The sequence below is a fragment of the Schistocerca gregaria genome, chromosome 6 (genome assembly GCF_023897955.1).
Source record: "Schistocerca gregaria isolate iqSchGreg1 chromosome 6, iqSchGreg1.2, whole genome shotgun sequence".
In the NCBI taxonomy this organism is placed as follows: Eukaryota; Metazoa; Arthropoda; class Insecta; order Orthoptera; family Acrididae; genus Schistocerca; species Schistocerca gregaria.
Window position 1 is genome coordinate 182,631,509 of NC_064925.1, and position 23,121 is coordinate 182,654,629.

At 41.9% G+C, this 23,121-nt stretch overlaps 9 non-coding genes across 9 annotated transcripts; all 9 read right to left on the reverse strand.

Moving 5' to 3' along the window:
* Positions 1-2,011: 2,011 nt before the first annotated feature.
* On the reverse strand, positions 2,012-2,118 carry LOC126279367 (U6 spliceosomal RNA). The gene has a single exon (XR_007550850.1). It is a non-coding gene; the product is annotated as a U6 spliceosomal RNA (small nuclear RNA).
* Positions 2,119-4,595: 2,477 nt separating this feature from the next.
* Positions 4,596-4,702, reverse strand: LOC126279368 (U6 spliceosomal RNA). Its single transcript, XR_007550851.1, has one exon. It is a non-coding gene; the product is annotated as a U6 spliceosomal RNA (small nuclear RNA).
* A 2,477-nt stretch (positions 4,703-7,179) lies between these two features.
* On the reverse strand, positions 7,180-7,286 carry LOC126279369 (U6 spliceosomal RNA). The gene has a single exon (XR_007550852.1). It is a non-coding gene; the product is annotated as a U6 spliceosomal RNA (small nuclear RNA).
* A 2,428-nt stretch (positions 7,287-9,714) lies between these two features.
* Positions 9,715-9,821, reverse strand: LOC126279370 (U6 spliceosomal RNA). The gene has a single exon (XR_007550853.1). It is a non-coding gene; the product is annotated as a U6 spliceosomal RNA (small nuclear RNA).
* Positions 9,822-12,298: 2,477 nt separating this feature from the next.
* LOC126279675 (U6 spliceosomal RNA) lies at positions 12,299-12,405 on the reverse strand. The gene has a single exon (XR_007551140.1). It is a non-coding gene; the product is annotated as a U6 spliceosomal RNA (small nuclear RNA).
* A 2,477-nt stretch (positions 12,406-14,882) lies between these two features.
* LOC126279688 (U6 spliceosomal RNA) lies at positions 14,883-14,989 on the reverse strand. The gene has a single exon (XR_007551153.1). It is a non-coding gene; the product is annotated as a U6 spliceosomal RNA (small nuclear RNA).
* Positions 14,990-17,851: 2,862 nt separating this feature from the next.
* On the reverse strand, positions 17,852-17,958 carry LOC126279371 (U6 spliceosomal RNA). The gene has a single exon (XR_007550854.1). It is a non-coding gene; the product is annotated as a U6 spliceosomal RNA (small nuclear RNA).
* A 2,474-nt stretch (positions 17,959-20,432) lies between these two features.
* LOC126279697 (U6 spliceosomal RNA) lies at positions 20,433-20,539 on the reverse strand. The gene has a single exon (XR_007551161.1). It is a non-coding gene; the product is annotated as a U6 spliceosomal RNA (small nuclear RNA).
* Positions 20,540-23,014: 2,475 nt separating this feature from the next.
* On the reverse strand, positions 23,015-23,121 carry LOC126279372 (U6 spliceosomal RNA). The gene has a single exon (XR_007550855.1). It is a non-coding gene; the product is annotated as a U6 spliceosomal RNA (small nuclear RNA).

Here is a 23,121-nt window from a genome sequence, read left to right on the forward strand (position 1 = left end):
TTGCATTACTCTTGCAGTGGTACTTTCTTACGATACCTATCGATTTAATTACAGAGTGCTCATATGCAATGCAACTCTTAACTCACACATCAAGTACAACACAAGAAGACACAGCCTGTGACCATGTAAATTGCTGAGGAACTCCACACAGACCAAGCATGGTTCTATTCATCCAATGGCGCCAGAAGACAATAGTGACTGCAAGAAGAGACACAGTAGCCTCACAAACCATTAAAAACAGCATTCGTATTGCACACTTTGAAACACAGCAGTGTAGGTCATTACTAGGGCATGGATGGGTTAATGCGACTTGTGTGAGATAGTAGTAGGAATGATGGACATAGTTCCGTTTTCAGTACAATACCAGGTGATATATTTGTGTTGATCCAGGTGTACACAGGGCAGGTCTACTTGACAACAGTGAAACACTGTGATTGAGGTGTGTGAATGAGCCTAAAATATCGAGGGGACATGTGGTAAGAGAAACCAGGTTAGCATTGTGTTAGTAGCTGTAGTCATGTTCCTGTGAAATGTCAATCAGCTGTAATCCAGGTTGGTGAATGTTGTTATTGCAGGAAGAATTGCTAGTGCAGAACAAAGAGTGATAGATTTAGTATTTGAAAGCAGTTAATAACTGAGTAGCTACTGGTGTCATGTGACACAAACTGGTTTGTGATGTAGTTGTCTATTCCTGAAATCTTGAAGCTTGCTAGTGTTTTGTGTCTTGACTGGCTCTGTATCTGCTTATGTGGTAGAGCTTCTGTGTATGTAACATGATGAATATTGCATGCAGAGTTTGTCCAATCTTTCTCCTAGACACAGGATGAGAGGTGCATCAGCTGCAATTGTGAACACCATCGACTTGTATCACATTGATGGGATTCAAAGTGCTGTCAAAATAGTAGAGTCTCACATCTAAATGCTATATGTTAATATTAGCATACTGGTCTGCTGTCTAAACACTTCAGTGTTGTGGTATTCATTGGCTGACACTTTTGGAATTTATTTAGGTAACTGTATGTAATGGCAGATTGCCAGACATGTGGGAAAATACTTTGTGGGTCACACCAGTGAAATTTGTACATGACATGCTGATGCACCACAGATTTGCAGTAATAGTTGGTTTTTAGGTGAAGGGCAGTGGCTTATTACACAGGCAGATATGCTTCAGTTAAGAACCTGATGAGGTGTCACCTGCAGTCTGTATTATGAGGCTGCAGCTGGATAGCAAGGCCACTAGGAAAGTTACTTGAAACAAAATGTTAAATAAACTTCCTGTAAAGGGGTAGCTTGCACACTTAATCATGAAAGATACACCTTCCTTCACATGTTTGTTTATGCTGCTCAAACAATTATGGCATCAGCTGCAGCCATGAAGATGAATAAAGATAAATATTGTAGGTCTGTGTGCAGACAGTATGTGATAGTGGCTTACAGGCACCAGAAGCTTTGTAGGCGTTAGAGAAAAATAAATATTAGGTAATGCAAGCTAATTTTAGAGCGCTAGAGTGTATTTAAGCAGTAGTCTAAGTGAAAGTATGTGAGTGAGAAAGATTTGGAACATGCAGCTGTCTTGTGTAAAGTTGGTGTAAGGTTTCCAAATGTTGTGTGTGGCAGTAGGTGTGTGTTATGAAATGACATGATTGAGACAGTAGCAAGAGATGCTGTGACAGCTGAGTGTGATACTGAGGAAGAGAAGAGGCTTTTGCCTGTGCTAGGCTTAGCCTGGCTGTGATTTGTGTTGAAGGGGTGCTAGTGACATGTACTTGTGGTTTTGGTGTGCTTGCTGACTTGTTATTAGAGTGACATTTTAGATGTGCATTGGTGATGTAAGGGATAGGTTTATTGCCAGTTTTGTCATGTTCTGTTGTGAATGAAAGAAAGTGGAGGAGAACTGCGTAAATGGAGAGCATAGTTTGTGACAAGTGGGTGCAGATATGAAGCGAAACTTGTGTAGTTGGCTGATGGTATTAGCAGCTGATGTGAGGCATGAGAGAGTGAGATTGCGAAAAAAAATGTGGAACGCTTCACGATTTTGCGTGTCATCCTTGCGCAGGGGCCATGCTAATCTTCTCTGTATCGTTCCAATTTTAGTATATGTACCGCCGAAGCGAGTACATTCGAGGAGCTCTCTGAAATTGTATATATAGTTATGGCGTCGCGTCAAACATGGTTCGGCTTGGACGTAGGTTTACACAGCTCTGGCGAGGAACACAAGTCCTGCCGAGTGCTAATTTGTGAACTAATTACTGCGAGGTGTCGTTCTTAGTAAGTGGCAGCTCTGTCAACTGTAGATTTGGCACTTTTGGGTGTAAAACTTAGATCGTAGAGTCGTTTGCTCTCGCACCATCCACCCAGAGCAGCAGCAGTTTCACACAGCTGCCGCTAGGCGGCGGCAAGACGTGTTGGCAGCTATTGTCGCCATGTTCTCACATCCCGAGTTTAGTGTCTTATAGGCATACGTATGAAACACACTTCTCTAATGTGTGGGATAAATGACTCTGACTGGAGCAGGTAGCAGGTCTTCAAGACTCTCAAAACAAGCGAATATTTTGGCCAAACTCTCTTCACTGCTAACACAAATTGCATTACTCTTGCAGTGGTACTTTCTTACGATACCTATCGATTTAATTACAGAGTGCTCATATGCAATGCAACTTTTAAGTCACACATCAAGTACAACACAAGAAGACACAGCCTGTGACCATGTAAATTACTGAGGAACTCCACAGAGACCAAGCATGGTTCTATTCATCCAATTGCGCCAGAAGACAATAGTGACTGCAAGAAGAGACACAGTAGCCTCACAAACCATTAAAAACAGCATTCGTATTGCACACTTTGAAACACAGCAGTGTAGGTCATTACCAGGGCATGGATGGGTTAATGCGACTTGTGTGAGATAGTAGTAGGAATGATGGACATAGTTCCGTTTTCAGTACAATACCAGGTGATATATTTGTGTTGATCCAGGTGTACACAGGGCAGGTCTACTTCACAACAGTGAAACACTGTGATTGAGGTGTGTGAATGAGCCTAAAATATCGAGGGGACATGTGGTAAGAGAAACCAGGTTAGCATTGTGTTAGTAGCTGTAGTTATGTTCCTGTGAAATGTCAATCAGCTGTAATCCAGGTTGGTGAATGTTGTTATTGCAGGAAGAATTGCTAGTGCAGAACAAAGAGTGATAGATTTAGTATTTGAAAGCAGTTAATAACTGAGTTGCTACTGGTGTCAATGTGACACAAACTGGTTTGTGATGTAATTGTCTATTCCTGAAATCTTGAAGCTTGCTAGTGTTGTGTGTCTTGACTGGCTCTGTATCTGCTTATGTGGTAGAGCTTCTGTGTATGTAACATGATGAATATTGCATGCAGAGTTTGTCCAATCTTTCTCCTAGACACAGGATGAGAGGTGCATCAGCTGCAATTGTGAACACCATCGACTTGTATCACATTGATGGGATTCAAAGTGCTGTCAAAATAGTAGAGTCTCACATCTAAATGCTATATGTTAATATTAGCATACTGGTCTGCTGTCTAAACACTTCAGTGTTGTGGTATTCATTGGCTGACACTTTTGGAATTTATTTAGGTAACTGTATGTAATGGCAGATTGCCAGACATGTGGGAAAATACTTTGTGGGTCACACCAGTGAAATTTGTACATGACATGCTGATGCACCACAGATTTGCAGTAATAGTTGGTTTTTAGGTGAAGGGCAGTGGCTTATTACACAGGCAGATATGCTTCAGTTAAGAACCTGATGAGGTGTCACCTGCAGTCTGTATTATGAGGCTGCAGCTGGATAGCAAGGCCACTAGGAAAGTTACTTGAAACAAAATGTTAAATAAACTTCCTGTAAAGGGGTAGCTTGCACACTTAATCATGAAAGATACACCTTCCTTCACATGTTTGTTTATGCTGCTCAAACAATTATGGCATCAGCTGCAGCCATGAAGATGAATAAAGATAAATATTGTGGGTCTGTGTGCAGACAGTATGTGATAGTGGCTTACAGGCACCAGAAGCTTTGTAGGCGTTAGAGAAAAATAAATATTAGGTAATGCAAGCTAATTTTAGAGCGCTAGAGTGTATTTAAGCAGTAGTCTAAGTGAAAGTATGTGAGTGAGAAAGATTTGGAACATGCAGCTATCTTGTGTAAAGTTGGTGTAAGGTTTCCAAATGTTGTGTGTGGCAGTAGGTGTGTGTTATGAAATGACATGATTGAGACAGTAGCAAGAGATGCTGTGACAGCTGAGTGTGATACTGAGGAAGAGAAGAGGCTTTTGCCTGTGCTAGGCTTAGCCTGGCTGTGATTTGTGTTGAAGGGGTGCTAGTGACATGTACTTGCGGTTTTGGTGTGCTTGCTGACATGTTATTAGAGTGACATTTTAGATGTGCATTGGTGATGTAAGGGATAGGTTTATTGCCAGTTTTGTCATGTTCTGTTGTGAATGAAAGAAAGTGGAGGAGAACTGCGTAAATGGAGAGCATAGTTTGTGACAAGTGGGTGCAGATATGAAGCGAAACTTGTGTAGTTGGCTGATGGTATTAGCAGCTGATGTGAGGCATGAGAGAGTGAGATTGCGAAAAAAAATGTGGAACGCTTCACGATTTTGCGTGTCATCCTTGCGCAGGGGCCATGCTAATCTTCTCTGTATCGTTCCAATTTTAGTATATGTACCGCCGAAGCGAGTACATTCGAGGAGCCCTCTGAAATTGTATATATAGTTATGGCGTCGCGTCAAACATGGTTCGGCTTGGACGTAGGTTTACACAGCTCTGGCGAGGAACACAAGGCCTGCCGAGTGCTAATTTGTGAACTAATTACTGCGAGGTGTCGTTCTTAGTAAGTGGCAGCTCTGTCAACTGTAGATTTGGCAGTTTTGGGTGTAAAACTTAGATCGTAGAGTCGTTTGCTCTCGCACCATCCACCCAGAGCAGCAGCAGTTTCACACAGCTGCCGCTAGGCGGCAGCAAGACGTGTTGGCAGCTATTGTCGCCATGTTCTCACATCCCGAGTTTAGTGTCTTATAGGCATACGTATGAAACACACTTCTCTAATGTGTGGGATAAATGACTCTGACTGGAGCAGGTAGCAGGTCTTCAAGACTCTCAAAACAAGCGAATATTTTGGCCAAACTGTCTTCACTGCTAACACAAATTGCATTACTCTTGCAGTGGTACTTTCTTACGATACCTATCGATTTAATTACAGAGTGCTCATATGCAATGCAACTTTTAACTCACACATCAAGTACAACACAAGAAGACACAGCCTGTGACCATGTAAATTGCTGAGGAACTCCACACAGACCAAGCATGGTTCTATTCATCCAATGGCGCCAGAAGACAATAGTGACTGCAAGAAGAGACACAGTAGCCTCACAAACCATTAAAAACAGCATTCGTATTGCACACTTTGAAACACAGCGGTGTAGGTCATTACTAGGGCATGGATGGGTTAATGCGACTTGTGTGAGATAGTAGTAGGAATGATGGACATAGTTCCGTTTTCAGTACAATACCAGGTGATATATTTGTGTTGATCCAGGTGTACACAGGGCAGGTCTACTTGACAACAGTGAAACACTGTGATTGAGGTGTGTGAACGAGCCTAAAATATCGAGGGGACATGTGGTAAGAGAAACCAGGTTAGCATTGTGTTAGTAGCTGTAGTTATGTTCCTGTGAAATGTCAATCAGCTGTAATCCAGGTTGGTGAATGTTGTTATTGCAGGAAGAATTGCTAGTGCAGAACAAAGAGTGATAGATTTAGTATTTGAAAGCAGTTAATAACTGAGTTGCTACTGGTGTCAATGTGACACAAACTGGTTTGTGATGTTATTGTCTATTCCTGAAATCTTGAAGCTTGCTATTGTTGTGTGTCTTGACTGGCTCTGTATCTGCTTATGTGGTAGAGCTTCTGTGTATGTAACATGATGAATATTGCATGCAGAGTTTGTGCAATCTTTCTCCTAGACACAGGATGAGAGGTGCATCAGCTGCAATTGTGAACACCATCGACTTGTATCACATTGATGGGATTCAAAGTGCTGTCAAAATAATAGAGTCTCAAATCTAAATGCTATATGTTATTATTAGCATAGTGGTCTGCTGTCTAAACACTTCAGTGTTGTGGTATTCATTGGCTGACACTTTTGGAATTTATTTAAGTAACTGTATGTAATGGCAGATTGCCAGACATGTGGGAAAATACTTTGTGGGTCACACCAGTGAAATTTGTACATGACATGCTGATGCACCACAGATTTGCAGTAATAGTTGGTTTTTAGGTGAAGGGCAGTGGCTTATTACACAGGCAGATATGCTTCAGTTAAGAACCTGATGAGGTGTCACCTGCAGTCTGTATTATGAGGCTGCAGCTGGATAGCAAGGCCACTAGGAAAGTTACTTGAAACAAAATGTTAAATAAACTTCCTGTAAAGGGGTAGCTTGCACACTTAATCATGAAAGATACACCTTCCTTCACATGTTTGTTTATGCTGCTCAAACAATTATGGCATCAGCTGCAGCCATGAAGATGAATAAAGATAAATATTGTGGGTCTGTGTGCAGACAGTATGTGATAGTGGCTTACAGGCACCAGAAGCTTTGTAGGCGTTAGAGAAAAATAAATATTAGGTAATGCAAGCTAATTTTAGAGCGCTAGAGTGTATTTAAGCAGTAGTCTAAGTGAAAGTATGTGAGTGAGAAAGATTTGGAACATGCAGCTATCTTGTGTAAAGTTGGTGTAAGGTTTCCAAATGTTGTGTGTGGCAGTAGGTGTGTGTTATGAAATGACATGATTGAGACAGTAGCAAGAGATGCTGTGACAGCTGAGTGTGATACTGAGGAAGAGAAGAGGCTTTTGCCTGTGCTAGGCTTAGCCTGGCTGTGATTTGTGTTGAAGGGGTGCTAGTGACATGTACTTGCGGTTTTGGTGTGCTTGCTGACATGTTATTAGAGTGACATTTTAGATGTGCATTGGTGATGTAAGGGATAGGTTTATTGCCAGTTTTGTCATGTTCTGTTGTGAATGAAAGAAAGTGGAGGAGAACTGCGTAAATGGAGAGCATAGTTTGTGACAAGTGGGTGCAGATATGAAGCGAAACTTGTGTAGTTGGCTGATGGTATTAGCAGCTGATGTGAGGCATGAGAGAGTGAGATTGCGAAAAAAAATGTGGAACGCTTCACGATTTTGCGTGTCATCCTTGCGCAGGGGCCATGCTAATCTTCTCTGTATCGTTCCAATTTTAGTATATGTACCGCCGAAGCGAGTACATTCGAGGAGCCCTCTGAAATTGTATATATAGTTATGGCGTCGCGTCAAACATGGTTCGGCTTGGACGTAGGTTTACACAGCTCTGGCGAGGAACACAAGGCCTGCCGAGTGCTAATTTGTGAACTAATTACTGCGAGGTGTCGTTCTTAGTAAGTGGCAGCTCTGTCAACTGTAGATTTGGCAGTTTTGGGTGTAAAACTTAGATCGTAGAGTCGTTTGCTCTCGCACCATCCACCCAGAGCAGCAGCAGTTTCACACAGCTGCCGCTAGGCGGCAGCAAGACGTGTTGGCAGCTATTGTCGCCATGTTCTCACATCCCGAGTTTAGTGTCTTATAGGCATACGTATGAAACACACTTCTCTAATGTGTGGGATAAATGACTCTGACTGGAGCAGGTAGCAGGTCTTCAAGACTCTCAAAACAAGCGAATATTTTGGCCAAACTGTCTTCACTGCTAACACAAATTGCATTACTCTTGCAGTGGTACTTTCTTACGATACCTATCGATTTAATTACAGAGTGCTCATATGCAATGCAACTTTTAACTCACACATCAAGTACAACACAAGAAGACACAGCCTGTGACCATGTAAATTGCTGAGGAACTCCACACAGACCAAGCATGGTTCTATTCATCCAATGGCGCCAGAAGACAATAGTGACTGCAAGAAGAGACACAGTAGCCTCACAAACCATTAAAAACAGCATTCGTATTGCACACTTTGAAACACAGCGGTGTAGGTCATTACTAGGGCATGGATGGGTTAATGCGACTTGTGTGAGATAGTAGTAGGAATGATGGACATAGTTCCGTTTTCAGTACAATACCAGGTGATATATTTGTGTTGATCCAGGTGTACACAGGGCAGGTCTACTTGACAACAGTGAAACACTGTGATTGAGGTGTGTGAACGAGCCTAAAATATCGAGGGGACATGTGGTAAGAGAAACCAGGTTAGCATTGTGTTAGTAGCTGTAGTTATGTTCCTGTGAAATGTCAATCAGCTGTAATCCAGGTTGGTGAATGTTGTTATTGCAGGAAGAATTGCTAGTGCAAAACAAAGAGTGATAGATTTAGTATTTGAAAGCAGTTAATAACTGAGTTGCTACTGGTGTCAATGTGACACAAACTGGTTTGTGATGTTATTGTCTATTCCTGAAATCTTGAAGCTTGCTATTGTTGTGTGTCTTGACTGGCTCTGTATCTGCTTATGTGGTAGAGCTTCTGTGTATGTAACATGATGAATATTGCATGCAGAGTTTGTGCAATCTTTCTCCTAGACACAGGATGAGAGGTGCATCAGCTGCAATTGTGAACACCATCGACTTGTATCACATTGATGGGATTCAAAGTGCTGTCAAAATAATAGAGTCTCACATCTAAATGCTATATGTTATTATTAGCATAGTGGTCTGCTGTCTAAACACTTCAGTGTTGTGGTATTCATTGGCTGACACTTTTGGAATTTATTTAAGTAACTGTATGTAATGGCAGATTGCCAGACATGTGGGAAAATACTTTGTGGGTCACACCAGTGAAATTTGTACATGACATGCTGATGCACCACAGATTTGCAGTAATAGTTGGTTTTTAGGTGAAGGGCAGTGGCTTATTACACAGGCAGATATGCTTCAGTTAAGAACCTGATGAGGTGTCACCTGCAGTCTGTATTATGAGGCTGCAGCTGGATAGCAAGGCCACTAGGAAAGTTACTTGAAACAAAATGTTAAATAAACTTCCTGTAAAGGGGTAGCTTGCACACTTAATCATGAAAGATACACCTTCCTTCACATGTTTGTTTATGCTGCTCAAACAATTATGGCATCAGCTGCAGCCATGAAGATGAATAAAGATAAATATTGTGGGTCTGTGTGCAGACAGTATGTGATAGTGGCTTACAGGCACCAGAAGCTTTGTAGGCGTTAGAGAAAAATAAATATTAGGTAATGCAAGCTAATTTTAGAGCGCTAGAGTGTATTTAAGCAGTAGTCTAAGTGAAAGTATGTGAGTGAGAAAGATTTGGAACATGCAGTAGGTGTGTGTTATGAAATGACATGATTGAGACAGTAGCAAGAGATGCTGTGACAGCTGAGTGTGATACTGAGGAAGAGAAGAGGCTTTTGCCTGTGCTAGGCTTAGCCTGGCTGTGATTTGTGTTGAAGGGGTGCTAGTGACATGTACTTGTGGTTTTGGTGTGCTTGCTGACTTGTTATTAGAGTGACATTTTAGATGTGCATTGGTGATGTAAGGGATAGGTTTATTGCCAGTTTTGTCATGTTCTGTTGTGAATGAAAGAAAGTGGAGGAGAACTGCGTAAATGGAGAGCATAGTTTGTGACAAGTGGGTGCAGATATGAAGCGAAACTTGTGTAGTTGGCTGATGGTATTAGCAGCTGATGTGAGGCATGAGAGAGTGAGATTGCGAAAAAAAATGTGGAACGCTTCACGATTTTGCGTGTCATCCTTGCGCAGGGGCCATGCTAATCTTCTCTGTATCGTTCCAATTTTAGTATATGTACCGCCGAAGCGAGTACATTCGAGGAGCCCTCTGAAATTGTATATATAGTTATGGCGTCGCGTCAAACATGGTTCGGCTTGGACGTAGGTTTACACAGCTCTGGCGAGGAACACAAGGCCTGCCGAGTGCTAATTTGTGAACTAATTACTGCGAGGTGTCGTTCTTAGTAAGTGGCAGCTCTGTCAACTGTAGATTTGGCAGTTTTGGGTGTAAAACTTAGATCGTAGAGTCGTTTGCTCTCGCACCATCCACCCAGAGCAGCAGCAGTTTCACACAGCTGCCGCTAGGCGGCAGCAAGACGTGTTGGCAGCTATTGTCGCCATGTTCTCACATCCCGAGTTTAGTGTCTTATAGGCATACGTATGAAACACACTTCTCTAATGTGTGGGATAAATGACTCTGACTGGAGCAGGTAGCAGGTCTTCAAGACTCTCAAAACAAGCGAATATTTTGGCCAAACTGTCTTCACTGCTAACACAAATTGCATTACTCTTGCAGTGGTACTTTCTTACGATACCTATCGATTTAATTACAGAGTGCTCATATGCAATGCAACTCTTAACTCACACATCAAGTACAACACAAGAAGACACAGCCTGTGACCATGTAAATTGCTGAGGAACTCCACACAGACCAAGCATGGTTCTATTCATCCAATGGCGCCAGAAGACAATAGTGACTGCAAGAAGAGACACAGTAGCCTCACAAACCATTAAAAACAGCATTCGTATTGCACACTTTGAAACACAGCAGTGTAGGTCATTACTAGGGCATGGATGGGTTAATGCGACTTGTGTGAGATAGTAGTAGGAATGATGGACATAGTTCCGTTTTCAGTACAATACCAGGTGATATATTTGTGTTGATCCAGGTGTACACAGGGCAGGTCTACTTGACAACAGTGAAACACTGTGATTGAGTTGTGTGAACGAGCCTAAAATATCGAGGGGACATGTGGTAAGAGAAACCAGGTTAGCATTGTGTTAGTAGCTGTAGTTATGTTCCTGTGAAATGTCAATCAGCTGTAATCCAGGTTGGTGAATGTTGTTATTGCAGGAAGAATTGCTAGTGCAGAACAAAGAGTGATAGATTTAGTATTTGAAAGCAGTTAATAACTGAGTTGCTACTGGTGTCAATGTGACACAAACTGGTTTGTGATGTTATTGTCTATTCCTGAAATCTTGAAGCTTGCTAGTGTTGTGTGTCTTGACTGGCTCTGTATCTGCTTATGTGGTAGAGCTTCTGTGTATGTAACATGATGAATATTGCATGCAGAGTTTGTGCAATCTTTCTCCTAGACACAGGATGAGAGGTGCATCAGCTGCAATTGTGAACACCATCGACTTGTATCACATTGATGGGATTCAAAGTGCTGTCAAAATAATAGAGTCTCACATCTAAATGCTATATGTTATTATTAGCATACTGGTCTGCTGTCTAAACACTTCAGTGTTGTGGTATTCATTGGCTGACACTTTTGGAATTTATTTAAGTAACTGTATGTAATGGCAGATTGCCAGACATGTGGGAAAATACTTTGTGGGTCACACCAGTGAAATTTGTACATGACATGCTGATGCACCACAGATTTGCAGTAATAGTTGGTTTTTAGGTGAAGGGCAGTGGCTTATTACACAGGCAGATATGCTTCAGTTAAGAACCTGATGAGGTGTCACCTGCAGTCTGTATTATGAGGCTGCAGCTGGATAGCAAGGCCACTAGGAAAGTTACTTGAAACAAAATGTTAAATAAACTTCCTGTAAAGGGGTAGCTTGCACACTTAATCATGAAAGATACACCTTCCTTCACATGTTTGTTTATGCTGCTCAAACAATTATGGCATCAGCTGCAGCCATGAAGATGAATAAAGATAAATATTGTGGGTCTGTGTGCAGACAGTATGTGATAGTGGCTTACAGGCACCAGAAGCTTTGTAGGCGTTAGAGAAAAATAAATATTAGGTAATGCAAGCTAATTTTAGAGCGCTAGAGTGTATTTAAGCAGTAGTCTAAGTGAAAGTATGTGAGTGAGAAAGATTTGGAACATGCAGCTATCTTGTGTAAAGTTGGTGTAAGGTTTCCAAATGTTGTGTGTGGCAGTAGGTGTGTGTTATGAAATGACATGATTGAGACAGTAGCAAGAGATGCTGTGACAGCTGAGTGTGATACTGAGGAAGAGAAGAGGCTTTTGCCTGTGCTAGGCTTAGCCTGGCTGTGATTTGTGTTGAAGGGGTGCTAGTGACATGTACTTGTGGTTTTGGTGTGCTTGCTGACTTGTTATTAGAGTGACATTTTAGATGTGCATTGGTGATGTAAGGGATAGGTTTATTGCCAGTTTTGTCATGTTCTGTTGTGAATGAAAGAAAGTGGAGGAGAACTGCGTAAATGGAGAGCATAGTTTGTGACAAGTGGGTGCAGATATGAAGCGAAACTTGTGTAGTTGGCTGATGGTATTAGCAGCTGATGTGAGGCATGAGAGAGTGAGATTGCGAAAAAAAATGTGGAACGCTTCACGATTTTGCGTGTCATCCTTGCGCAGGGGCCATGCTAATCTTCTCTGTAACGTTCCAATTTTAGTATATGTACCGCCGAAGCGAGTACATTCGAGGAGCCCTCTGAAATTGTATATATAGTTATGGCGTCGCGTCAAACATGGTTCGGCTTGGACGTAAGTTTACACAGCTCTGGCGAGGAACACAAGGCATGCCGAGTGCTAATTTGTGAACTAATTACTGCGAGGTGTCGTTCTTAGTAAGTGGCAGCTCTGTCAACTGTAGATTTCGCAGTTTTGGGTGTAAAACTTAGATCGTAGAGTCGTTTGCTCTCGCACCATCCACCCAGAGCAGCAGCAGTTTCACACAGCTGCCGCTAGGCGGCAGCAAGACGTGTTGGCAGCTATTGTCGCCATGTTCTCACATCCCGAGTTTAGTGTCTTATAGGCATACGTATGAAACACACTTCTCTAATGTGTGGGATAAATGACTCTGACTGGAGCAGGTAGCAGGTCTTCAAGACTCTCAAAACAAGCGAATATTTTGGCCAAACTGTCTTCACTGCTAACACAAATTGCATTACTCTTGCAGTGGTACTTTCTTACGATACCTATCGATTTAATTACAGAGTGCTCATATGCAATGCAACTTTTAACTCACACATCAAGTACAACACAAGAAGACACAGCCTGTGACCATGTAAATTGCTGAGGAACTCCACACAGACCAAGCATGGTTCTATTCATCCAATGGCGCCAGAAGACAATAGTGACTGCAAGAAGAGACACAGTAGCCTCACAAACCATTAAAAACAGCATTCGTATTGCACACTTTGAAACACAGCAGTGTAGGTCATTACTAGGGCATGGATGGGTTAATGCGACTTGTGTGAGATAGTAGTAGGAATGATGGACATAGTTCCGTTTTCAGTACAATACCAGGTGATATATTTGTGTTGATCCAGGTGTACACAGGGCAGGTCTACTTGACAACAGTGAAACACTGTGATTGAGGTGTGTGAACGAGCCTAAAATATCGAGGGGACATGTGGTAAGAGAAACCAGGTTAGCATTGTGTTAGTAGCTGTAGTTATGTTCCTGTGAAATGTCAATCAGCTGTAATCCAGGTTGGTGAATGTTGTTATTGCAGGAAGAATTGCTAGTGCAGAACAAAGAGTGATAGATTTAGTATTTGAAAGCAGTTAATAACTGAGTTGCTACTGGTGTCAATGTGACACAAACTGGTTTGTGAAGTTATTGTCTATTCCTGAAATCTTGAAGCTTGCTAGTGTTGTGTGTCTTGACTGGCTCTGTATCTGCTTATGTGGTAGAGCTTCTGTGTATGTAACATGATGAATATTGCATGCAGAGTTTGTGCAATCTTTCTCCTAGACACAGGATGAGAGGTGCATCAGCTGCAATTGTGAACACCATCGACTTGTATCACATTGATGGGATTCAAAGTGCTGTCAAAATAATAGAGTCTCACATCTAAATGCTATATGTTATTATTAGCATAGTGGTCTGCTGTCTAAACACTTCAGTGTTGTGGTATTCATTGGCTGACACTTTTGGAATTTATTTAAGTAACTGTATGTAATGGCAGATTGCCAGACATGTAGGAAAATACTTTGTGGGTCACACCAGTGAAATTTGTACATGACATGCTGATGCACCACAGATTTGCAGTAATAGTTGGTTTTTAGGTGAAGGGCAGTGGCTTATTACACAGGCAGATATGCTTCAGTTAAGAACCTGATGAGGTGTCACCTGCAGTCTGTATTATGAGGCTGCAGCTGGATAGCAAGGCCACTAGGAAAGTTACCTGAAACATAATGTTACATAAACTTCCTGTAAAGGGGTAGCTTGCACACTTAATCATGAAAGATACACCTTCCTTCACATGTTTGTTTATGCTGCTCAAACAATTATGGCATCAGCTGCAGCCATGAAGATGAATAAAGATAAATATTGTGGGTCTGTATGCAGACAGTATGTGATAGTGGCTTACAGGCACCAGAAGCTTTGCAGGCTTTAGAGAAAAATAAATATTAGGTAATGCAAGCTAATTTTAGAGCGCTAGAGTGTATTTAAGCAGTAGTCTAAGTGAAAGTATGTGAGTGAGAAAGATTTGGAACATGCAGCTATCTTGTGTAAAGTTGGTGTAAGGTTTCCAAATGTTGTGTGTGGCAGTAGGTGTGTGTTATGAAATGACATGATTGAGACAGTAGCAAGAGATGCTGTGACAGCTGAGTGTGATACTGAGGAAGAGAAGAGGCTTTTGCCTGTGCTAGGCTTAGCCTGGCTGTGATTTGTGTTGAAGGGGTGCTAGTGACATGTACTTGTGGTTTTGGTGTGCTTGCTGACTTGTTATTAGAGTGACATTTTAGATGTGCATTGGTGATGTAAGGGATAGGTTTATTGCCAGTTTTGTCATGTTCTGTTGTGAATGAAAGAAAGTGGAGGAGAACTGCGTAAATGGAGAGCATAGTTTGTGACAAGTGGGTGCAGATATGAAGCGAAACTTGTGTAGTTGGCTGATGGTATTAGCAGCTGATGTGAGGCATGAGAGAGTGAGATTGCGAAAAAAAATGTGGAACGCTTCACGATTTTGCGTGTCATCCTTGCGCAGGGGCCATGCTAATCTTCTCTGTATCGCTCCAATTTTAGTATATGTACCGCCGAAGCGAGTACATTCGAGGAGCCCTCTGAAATTGTATATATAGTTATGACGTCGCGTCAAACATGGTTCGGCTTGGACGTAGGTTTACACAGCTCTGGCGAGGAACACAAGGCCTGCCGAGTGCTAATTTGTGAACTAATTACTGCGAGGTGTCGTTCTTAGTAAGTGGCAGCTCTGTCAACTGTAGATTTAGCAGTTTCGGGTGTAAAACTTAGATCGTAGAGTCGTTTGCTCTCGCACCATCCACCCAGAGCAGCAGCAGTTTCACACAGCTGCCGCTAGGCGGCAGCAAGACGTGTTGGCAGCTATTGTCGCCATGTTCTCACATCCCGAAATTAGTGTCTTATAGGCATACGTATGAAACACACTTCTCTAATGTGTGGGATAAATGACTCTGACTGGAGCAGGTAGCAGGTCTTCAAGACTCTCAAAACAAGCGAATATTTTGGCCAAACTGTCTTCACTGCTAACACAAATTGCATTACTCTTGCAGTGGTACTTTCTTACGATACCTATCGATTTAATTACAGAGTGCTCATATGCAATGCAACTTTTAACTCACACATCAAGTACAACACAAGAAGACACAGCCTGTGACCATGTAAATTACTGAGGAACTCCACAGAGACCAAGCATGGTTCCATTCATCCAATGGCGCCAGAAGACAATAGTGACTGCAAGAAGAGACACAGTAGCCTCACGAACCATTAAAAACAGCATTCGTATTGCACACTTTGAAACACAGCAGTGTAGGTCATTACCAGGGCATGGATGGGTTAATGCGACTTGTGTGAGATAGTAGTAGGAATGATGGACATAGTTCCGTTTTCAGTACAATACCAGGTGATATATTTGTGTTGATCCAGGTGTACACAGGGCAGGTACTTTCTTACGATACCTATCGATTTAATTACAGAGTGCTCATATGCAATGCAACTTTTAACTCACACATCAAGTACAACACAAGAAGACACAGCCTGTGACCATGTAAATTACTGAGGAACTCCACAGAGACCAAGCATGGTTCTATTCATCCAATGGCGCCAGAAGACAATAGTGACTGCAAGAAGAGACACAGTAGCCTCACAAACCATTAAAAACAGCATTCGTATTGCACACTTTGAAACACAGCAGTGTAGGTCATTACCAGGGCATGGATGGGTTAATGCGACTTGTGTGAGATAGTAGTAGGAATGATGGACATAGTTCCGTTTTCAGTACAATACCAGGTGATATATTTGTGTTGATCCAGGTGTACACAGGGCAGGTCTACTTGACAACAGTGAAACACTGTGATTGAGGTGTGTGAATGAGCCTAAAATATCGAGGGGACATGTGGTAAGAGAAACCAGGTTAGCATTGTGTTAGTAGCTGTAGTTATGTTCCTGTGAAATGTCAATCAACTGTAATCCAGGTTGGTGAATGTTGTTATTGCAGGAAGAATTGCTAGTGCAGAACAAAGAGTGATAGATTTAGTATTTGAAAGCAGTTAATAACTGAGTAGCTACTGGTGTCATGTGACACAAACTGGTTTGTGATGTAGTTGTCTATTCCTGAAATCTTGAAGTTTGCTAGTGTTTTGTGTCTTGACTGGCTCTGTATCTGCTTATGTGGTAGAGCTTCTGTGTATGTAACATGATGAATATTGCATGCAGAGTTTGTCCAATCTTTCTCCGAGACACAGGATGAGAGGTGCATCAGCTGCAATTGTGAACACCATCGACTTGTATCACATTGATGGGATTCAAAGTGCTGTCAAAATAGTAGAGTCTCACATCTAAATGCTATATGTTAATATTAGCATAGTGGTCTGCTGTCTAAACACTTCAGTGTTGTGGTATTCATTGGCTGACACTTTTGGAATTTATTTAGGTAACTGTATGTAATGGCAGATTGCCAGACATGTGGGAAAATACTTTGTGGGTCACACCAGTGAAATTTGTACATGACATGCTGATGCACCACAGATTTGCAGTAATAGTTGGTTTTTAGGTGAAGGGCAGTGGCTTATTACACAGGCAGATATGCTTCAGTTAAGAACCTGATGAGGTGTCACCTGCAGTCTGTATTATGAGGCTGCAGCTGGATAGCAAGGCCACTAGGAAAGTTACTTGAAACATAATGTTAAATAAACTTCCTGTAAAGGGGTAGCTTGCACACTTAATCATGAAAGATACACCTTCCTTCACATGTTTGTTTATGCTGCTCAAACAATTATGGCATCAGCTGCAGCCATGAAGATGAATAAAGATAAATATTGTGGGTCTGTATGCAGACAGTATGTGATAGTGGCTTACAGGCACCAGAAGCTTTGTAGGCGTTAGAGAAAAATAAATATTAGGTAATGCAAGCTAATTTTAGAGCGCTAGAGTGTATTTAAGCAGTAGTCTAAGTGAAAGTATGTGAGTGAGAAAGATTTGGAACATGCAGCTATCTTGTGTAAAGTTGGTGTAAGGTTTCCAAATGTTGTGTGTGGCAGTAGGTGTGTGTTATGAAATGACATGATTGAGACAGTAGCAAGAGATGCTGTGACAGCTGAGTGTGATACTGAGGAAGAGAAGAGGCTTGGGCCTGTGCTAGGCTTAGTCTGGCTGTGATTTGTGTTGAAGGGGTGCTAGTGACATGTACTTGTGGTTTTGGTGTGCTTGCTGACTTGTTATTAGAGTGACATTTTAGATGTGCATTGGTGATGTAAGGGATAGGTTTATTGCCAGTTTTGTCATGTTCTGTTGTGAATGAAAGAAAGTGGAGGAGAACTGCGTAAATGGAGAGCATAGTTTGTGACAAGTGGGTGCAGATATGAAGCGAAACTTGTGTAGTTGGCTGATGGTATTAGCAGCTGATGTGAGGCATGAGAGAGTGAGATTGCGAAAAAAAATGTGGAACGCTTCACGATTTTGCGTGTCATCCTTGCGCAGGGGCCATGCTAATCTTCTCTGTATCGTTCCAATTTTAGTATATGTACCGCCGAAGCGAGTACATTCGAGGAGCCCTCTGAAATTGTATATATAGTTATGGCGTCGCGTCAAACATGATTCGGTTTGGACGTAGGTTTACACAGCTCTGGCGAGGAACACAAGGCCTGCCGAGTGCTAATTTGTGAACTAATTACTGCGAGGTGTCGTTCTTAGTAAGTGGCAGCTCTGTCAACTGTAGATTTGGCAGTTTTGGGTGTAAAACTTAGATCGTAGAGTCGTTTGCTCTCGCACCATCCACCCAGAGCAGCAGCAGTTTTACACAGCTGCCGCTAGGCGGCAGCAAGACGTGTTGGCAGCTATTGTCGCCATGTTCTCACATCCCGAGTTTAGTGTCTTATAGGCATACGTATGAAACACACTTCTCTAATGTGTGGGATAAATGACTCTGACTGGAGCAGGTAGCAGGTCTTCAAGACTCTCAAAACAAGCGAATATTTTGGCCAAACTCTCTTCCCTGCTAACACAAATTGCATTACTCTTGCAGTGGTACTTTCTTACGATACCTATCGATTTAATTACAGAGTGCTCATATGCAATGCAACTTTTAACTCACACATCAAGTACAACACAAGAAGACACAGCCTGTGACCATGTAAATTACTGAGGAACTCCACAGAGACCAAGCATGGTTCTATTCATCCAATGGCGCCAGAAGACAATAGTGACTGCAAGAAGAGACACAGTAGCCTCACGAACCATTAAAAACAGCATTCGTATTGGACACTTAGAAACACAGCAGTGTAGGTCATTACCAGGGCATGGATGGGTTAATGCGACTTGTGTGAGATAGTAGTAGGAATGATGGACATAGTTCCGTTTTCAGTACAATACCAGGTGATATATTTGTGTTGATCCAGGTGTACACAGGGCAGGTCTACTTGACAACAGTGAAACACTGTGATTGAGGTGTGTGAATGAGCCTAAAATATCGAGGGGACATGTGGTAAGAGAAACCAGGTTAGCATTGTGTTAGTAGCTGTAGTTATGTTCCTGTGAAATGTCAATCAGCTGTAATCCAGGTTGGTGAATGTTGTTATTGCAGGAAGAATTGCTAGTGCAGAACAAAGAGTGATAGATTTAGTATTTGAAAGCAGTTAATAACTGAGTTGCTACTGGTGTCATGTGACACAAACTGGTTTGTGATGTAGTTGTCTATTCCTGAAATCTTGAAGCTTGCTAGTGTTTTGTGTCTTGACTGGCTCTGTATCTGCTTATGTGGTAGAGCTTCTGTGTATGTAACATGATGAATATTGCATGCAGAGTTTGTGCTATCTTTCTCCTAGACACAGGATGAGAGGTGCATCAGCTGCAATTGTGAACACCATCGACTTGTATCACATTGATGGGATTCAAAGTGCTGTCAAAATAGTAGAGTCTCACATCTAAATGCTATATGTTAATATTAGCATACTGGTCTGCTGTCTAAACACTCAGTGTTGTGGTATTCATTGGCTGACACTTTTGGAATTTATTTAGGTAACTGTATGTAATGGCAGATTGCCAGACATGTGGGAAAATACTTTGTGGGTCACACCAGTGAAATTTTACATGACATGCTGATGCACCACAGATTTGCAGTAATAGTTGGTTTTTAGGTGAAGGGCAGTGGCTTATTACACAGGCAGATATGCTTCAGTTAAGAACCTGATGAGGTGTCACCTGCAGTCTGTATTATGAGGCTGCAGCTGGATAGCAAGGCCACTAGGAAAGTTACTTGAAACATAATGTTAAATAAACTTCCTGTAAAGGGGTAGCTTGCACACTTAATCATGAAAGATACACCTTCCTTCACAAGTTTGTTTATGCTGCTCAAACAATTATGGCATCAGCTGCAGCCATGAAGATGAATAAAGATAAATATTGTGGGTCTGTATGCAGACAGTATGTGATAGTGGCTTACAGGCACCAGAAGCTTTGTAGGCGTTAGAGAAAAATAAATATTAGGTAATGCAAGCTAATTTTAGAGCGCTAGAGTGTATTTAAGCAGTAGTCTAAGTGAAAGTATGTGAGTGAGAAAGATTTGGAACATGCAGCTATCTTGTGTAAAGTTGGTGTAAGGTTTCCAAATGTTGTGTGTGGCAGTAGGTGTGTGTTATGAAATGACATGATTGAGACAGTAGCAAGAGATGCTGTGACAGCTGAGTGTGATACTGAGGAAGAGAAGAGGCTTTTGCCTGTGCTAGGCTTAGCCTGGCTGTGATTTGTGTTGAAGGGGTGCTAGTGACATGTACTTGTGGTTTTGGTGTGCTTGCTGACTTGTTATTAGAGTGACATTTTAGATGTGCATTGGTGATGTAAGGGATAGGTTTATTGCCAGTTTTGTCATGTTCTGTTGTGAATGAAAGAAAGTGGAGGAGAACTGCGTAAATGGAGATCATAGTTTGTGACAAGTGGGTGCAGATATGAAGCGAAACTTGTGTAGTTGGCTGATGGTATTAGCAGCTGATGTGAGGCATGAGAGAGTGAGATTGCGAAAAAAAATGTGGAACGCTTCACGATTTTGCGTGTCATCCTTGCGCAGGGGCCATGCTAATCTTCTCTGCATCGTTCCAATTTTAGTATATGTACCGCCGAAGCGAGTACATTCGAGGAGCCCTCTGAAATTGTATATATAGTTATGGCGTCGCGTCAAACATGATTCGGTTTGGACGTAGGTTTACACAGCTCTGGCGAGGAACACAAGGCCTGCCGAGTGCTAATTTGTGAACTAATTACTGCGAGGTGTCGTTCTTAGTAAGTGGCAGCTCTGTCAACTGTAGATTTGGCAGTTTTGGGTGTAAAACTTAGATCGTAGAGTCGTTTGCTCTCGCACCATCCACCCAGAGCAGCAGCAGTTTCACACAGCTGCCGCTAGGCGGCAGCGAGACGTGTTGGCAGCTATTGTCGCCTTGTTCTCACATCCCGAGTTTAGTGTCTTATAGGCATACGTATGAAACACACTTCTCTAATGTGTGGGATATATGACTCTGACTGGAGCAGGTAGCAGGTCTTCAAGACTCTCAAAACAAGCGAGTATTTTGGCCAAACTCTCTTCCCTGCTAACACAAATTGCATTACTCTTGCAGTGGTACTTTCTTACGATACCTATCGATTTAATTACAGAGTGCTCATATGCAATGCAACTTTTAACTCACACATCAAGTACAACACAAGAAGACACAGTCTGTGACCATGTAAATTACTGAGGAACTCCACAGAGACCAAGCATGGTTCTATTCATCCAATGGCTCCAGAAGACAATAGTGACTGCAAGAAGAGACACAGTAGCCTCACAAACCATTAAAAACAGCATTCGTATTGCACACTTTGAAACACAGCAGTGTAGGTCATTACCAGGGCATGGATGGGTTAATGCGACTTGTGTGAGATAGTAGTAGGAATGATGGACATAGTTCCGTTTTCAGTACAATACCAGGTGATATATTTGTGTTGATCCAGGTGTACACAGGGCAGGTCTACTTGACAACAGTGAAACACTGTGATTGAGGTGTGTGAATGAGCCTAAAATATCGAGGGGACATGTGGTAAGAGAAACCAGGTTAGCATTGTGTTAGTAGCTGTAGTTATGTTCCTGTGAAATGTCAATCAGCTGTAATCCAGGTTGGTGAATGTTGTTATTGCAGGAAGAATTGCTAGTGCAGAACAAAGAGTGATAGATTTAGTATTTGAAAGCAGTTAATAACTGAGTAGCTACTGGTGTCATGTGACACAAACTGGTTTGTGATGTAGTTGTCTATTCCTGAAATCTTGAAGCTTGCTAGTGTTTTGTGTCTTGACTGGCTCTGTATCTGCTTATGTGGTAGAGCTTCTGTGTATGTAACATGATGAATATTGCATGCAGAGTTTGTGCTATCTTTCTCCTAGACACAGGATGAGAGGTGCATCAGCTGCAATTGTGAACACCATCGACTTGTATCACATTGATGGAATTCAAAGTGCTGTCAAAATAGTAGAGTCTCACATCTAAATGCTATATGTTAATATTAACATACTGGTCTGCTGTCTAAACACTCAGTGTTGTGGTATTCATTGGCTGACACTTTTGGAATTTATTTAGGTAACTGTATGTAATGGCAGATTGCCAGACATGTGGGAAAATACTTTGTGGGTCACACCAGTGAAATTTGTACATGACATGCTGATGCACCACAGATTTGCAGTAATAGTTGGTTTTTAGGTGAAGGGCAGTGGCTTATTACACAGGCAGATATGCTTCAGTTAAGAACCTGATGAGGTGTCACCTGCAGTCTGTATTATGAGGCTGCAGCTGGATAGCAAGGCCACTAGGAAAGTTACTTGAAACATAATGTTAAATAAACTTCCTGTAAAGGGGTAGCTTGCACACTTAATCATGAAAGATACACCTTCCTTCACAAGTTTGTTTATGCTGCTCAAACAATTATGGCATCAGCTGCAGCCATGAAGATGAATAAAGATAAATATTGTGGGTCTGTATGCAGACAGTATGTGATAGTGGCTTACAGGCACCAGAAGCTTTGTAGGCGTTAGAGAAAAATAAATATTAGGTAATGCAAGCTAATTTTAGAGCGCTAGAGTGTATTTAAGCAGTAGTCTAAGTGAAAGTATGTGAGTGAGAAAGATTTGGAACATGCAGCTATCTTGTGTAAAGTTGGTGTAAGGTTTCCAAATGTTGTGTGTGGCAGTAGGTATGTGTTATGAAATGACATGATTGAGACAGTAGTAAGAGATGCTGTGACAGCTGAGTGTGATACTGAGGAAGAGAAGAGGCTTTTGCCTGTGCTAGGCTTAGCCTGGCTGTGATTTGTGTTGAAGGGGTGCTAGTGACATGTACTTGTGGTTTTGGTGTGCTTGCTGACTTGTTATTAGAGTGACATTTTAGATGTGCATTGGTGATGTAAGGGATAGGTTTATTGCCAGTTTTGTCATGTTCTGTTGTGAATGAAAGAAAGTGGAGGAGAACTGCGTAAATGGAGAGCATAGTTTGTGACAAGTGGGTGCAGATATGAAGCGAAACTTGTGTAGTTGGCTGATGGTATTAGCAGCTGATGTGAGGCATGAGAGAGTGAGATTGCGAAAAAAAATGTGGAACGCTTCACGATTTTGCGTGTCATCCTTGCGCAGGGGCCATGCTAATCTTCTCTGTATCGTTCCAATTTTAGTATATGTACCGCCGAAGCGAGTAC